Source organism: Falco punctatus (genome assembly GCF_963210335.1).
Source record: "Falco punctatus genome assembly, chromosome: 9".
In the NCBI taxonomy this organism is placed as follows: domain Eukaryota; kingdom Metazoa; phylum Chordata; class Aves; order Falconiformes; family Falconidae; genus Falco; species Falco punctatus.
This window is the reverse complement of record NC_137589.1, coordinates 40,961,019-40,965,023: the sequence shown is the minus strand read 5'-3', so window position 1 is coordinate 40,965,023 and position 4,005 is coordinate 40,961,019.

Genomic DNA, 4,005 nt, shown 5'->3' with positions numbered 1-4,005 from the left:
TAAGTTTTTACCTTTGGGATAGTGGGCTGTTGCAGGGGGAAATCTGAATGTAAATCAGAGCAGCCTCGGAAGTGCTGTATTTTATGGCAAGGACTGTCCACAGGAATATCTTTTCTAAAGAGTTTAATGACCGGAGTCACAGATCCATCCCACTGACGTCAGTTTGCCCAGGCATAACTCTCCCACATGTCCTCTAGTGCATAAAAACACCGCTTGCCTAAAAACCCTACCAAGTGCTCCAGCACCTTGAACAGAACTTTCACCTGTCCTGCAGCTGAATCAATTGCATTAACACTACTGGGGGATCCAGTAGTGCACAGATCAGGTATTAATGACTGAAGAAATACAGCATTAAGTGTTTCAAAGAACCCTGCTCTGATGAGCCCATTGCATGTCACTGCTAGAGATTTTTTAACTAAGTGAATGGTGAGACATGCCTAGTTTCCACTGGATTTCAAAAGGACCTGGGAGCCTAATGTCATTCAGCTCCCTTACAGATCAAGGCATCCAGATCTGCACAGGAAACCACAGAAAGGATGCTGGAAGGTTCATCTGGGCTGAAAGTCCTCACTCTTGCCAGAGGAGATGTAAAGTGTGTGGGGTAAGGTGCAGAGACTTCAGAGCTTTGGTCCTGACCTATCACACCCTTTCTATCACAGCCACATCCATTTACAGAGGAAGTTCAAGTGCAGCTCCTGTTCTACAGAGCCCTCCTGAGTCCTGACAGAGGAGCAGCCTCACTGACTGTGAGTGTGAACCTGGACAGTGAAGCTACCGGTCCTTACACTGAATCACAGAAGGCAATCCCTCTGGACCTCAGCAAACTGTTAATCCTCAGCTCACAGTGCAATGCCAGTTTCTTCTCTTGGAGGCTTGCCCAAGAAATCGGAGGGAGATTCAGAGGATGGGAAAACAGAAATTGGAGTAAACCCCACTTTCTGTAGGAAACAGACTACCAGGAACACTTACCCCCTGACTCTCCCATGAACTTGGGTGAACAATATTCCCCAGCCACAATTTATTCATGTGATGAAGATAGCAGTGCTGCATTATCTTCCCAAAGCATTCTGACAAAAAAACTGTAATTTAGCATTATTATTATACAATATTATTATTAACTGTAATTTTTAATTAAATCCTGCCCAGGTCCATGTCGCACCTTTGAGCCATCGGGGTAGTATCTTTAACATCTCCAAAAAATACAGAATAATTATATGTAAGGATTCTGAAACAACAAAACAGTGCAAAGGGACTGAGAAGCACATAAGGGAAAGATAGATGTAAAGTGAGAAAAAGCCCACAATGGGAAGATGTCTGGATGCGTTACTTACTAAAATTCAAGCTTAGGGGTCTTTCAAATAGCAGCAGGCATTGCAGTTCCGATCCCATGGTTGTGAAGTTTGATAACATAATGAGATCCACATGCCCCAGCAGAGCAGAATGGTACCTGCCTTTGGAAGGGAGAGACAGACAATGAAACATTGCCAGCCGTTCCCAAAAGCCATCAGGAGCAGAGCTCCAGGACTTTCTCCCCAGCAGGAGCTCAGTTCCAGCACTTCTGAATTTAAATTTTAAAAAGTTCCTTGCTGTTTCGCTTGAACAGGGAAACAAATGATGCAAAAATAGAAAGATTGGAGTAAATAAAATAAGAGCAAGCAGTTAATTAGTGGGTCTGATCAAGAATGCCCTGCCGTGCTCGTTCTTCTTCCAGCGTTCCCCACTCCCCCTCTGTGCTCCGTGCTCTGCTCAGACCCGCACTGCAGCAGCAGAGGTGTGCCCCTGGGTGCCCCTCTGCTGCCTTCCCCCCTCACCTCTGCTCACCCGTTCAGAGCTGCTTTGCAGCACAGCTGGAGCCGACATATCCCTCTGTGCCACCTTAACCAGCACTCCTGAATACCAGTCTCCCTAGAAACATCTCTTTCTTTTCCCTCCCTCCTCTCCCCATGGAAGCCAGGAAGCACAACAGGTCTCAGCAGTGGCAGAAAAACACCCCTCTCGCCCAAGAGCGGGAAGGCATGTGATGACAGCAAATCACTTCGGGATCCAGACAGAATATGAACTGGTAAGGAAAGATTCTGACAGGCCGGCGGAAACAGCAAATTCCCTTCATCTGCAGGCAACATCCTGAACCTGAGAACCACTGCTAAAGTCAGCCAGGGCCAGGAAAAGCAGGAGTTTTGGCACAGGGGAGCTGGAGCTCTGGGCACACAGTTCTGCTCCTGGCTGCACTGCTGAGCTGTTTGTAAGTGTGGCTCCATCACTCTGTCACACCTACTGTTGGTCTAAGTCTCTGCACAGACCTCTCCTAGGCTGCACACCTTTCATGGAGCAACTCTGACAGCCAGGATTTAAACCTTATCAATAGATGGTTGGCAAAACCACCCCTGAAGACGTAGTAATGATGCAAAAATGGAGTCATAGCTGTAGCTTGTTTCACTTGGATTCAATAGCAAAGTACGCAGCTCAGTTTTGCAGCCACAGTAGAAATGCTTCACTGGTACGTTATACTGGTATTTCTACACCATTAAAATCTCTGCATGTACATATGGCTTTACCACATGCCTGCAGATAGCTCAGTTCTTGACAGACCAATTCTATAGGCTACTGAAATGCTACTAAGAATTGGGTACCTTCCTAAAAAAAACCAAACATAACCACTTAGCCCATATCCTGAGTGCTGAGGAACTTTCATATCCACCTCCATATGGCAGGGCAATACCATCACACCCTAGTGCACGTAGGGAAAACAAAACACAGAACAGGAAAGAGTGATTTTCATAAGGAGACTCAATTCTCCTGATCTTTCTACTTAGCAGTCCTACCCTTCAGCATCCTCAAAACACAGTTAGGCTACCGTATTCACTAACCTACTTCACTGCCAAGTAGGTTGATTTTCACATCCCACACTACAGCGTTCCTGGGGCTCAAACCTTCATCTTTAGCCCTGCACATACACCTTGTGACTTACACTCCTGTCTGTCTTACTGTGTGCTTTGAAATTGGATCCACATTGCCATGATGCCTGCTGATTCCTCTCAACCTGAGGCTCTGGGAAGTGATGCGGAGTGGAACACAGTTGGTGGTCCTGAACCCATTGGCAGAGCTCCCATTTCAACGTAGTCCAAGGAAAAACTGTAAGTCATAGCTCCCAGAGATGGAAAATGCCTAGGAGGCCACATTTTTGTCTAAACACACTGCACCTGGCTGAGAGCTTCAGAGCCCCCAGAACCCTGTACTCCTCAGTGGTGCGGGAAGTTCAGGGGAGAGGAAAGGGGAGTCTCCTTTTCCATTCCTCTTTCCCTGCTGCGAGGCTTTTGTTGAAGGACGGGTTATCAGTTCCTCTCCCTTCAGCCTCTCCAGCAGCATGAAGCTTGGGCTGGATGGAGTCAGGCTCAATCATAATTGCATTTGCATAATACATTTTACCTTTCTCTCCTCCGCTGTAGTTTTCTGAACTTGCCAAGTTGCAAGCTGACCCTGCAAGCCAAGGCGTGATTAACTGAGAAATTCACAGCAGCACCACTTTAATCAAAGGGGACAGAGGTTACAACAGCTCAATATTAGTGATAACCAGCCTTTGATCCACAGAGCTAGGCCAAGCCTGGCAGGCAAGCTGTGAGGAAATGCACCGTCAGGGCTTTTGTGGGGAAATAATACCTTATTAACCCCTTCATTTAACCTGCTGTGTGTGAGCAGAAAGAATCACCAGAAAAAAAGTCTCCTCCAAGAGTCTTAATTACATCCCACAAAGCTGCTCCTTTTTAAGTCCACACCTAAAGGTGTTAGATTCTAACAAAGAACCATCTCCATCTCACAGGATCTACAGGCTAACTCATAAGGGTGATGACAGCTTCTAAATGCTCCTGCTTCTACTCCAGGCTGACCACTGGTATTGAGCCCGGAGATGGGCTGGCACAGAGGCAGCGCAGACTATCAGCTTTATCACTTGGCTGCAGGTCCATAGGCACAGGCTGTGCTCCCGAGTCCGCTCCCCCAGGCCATACA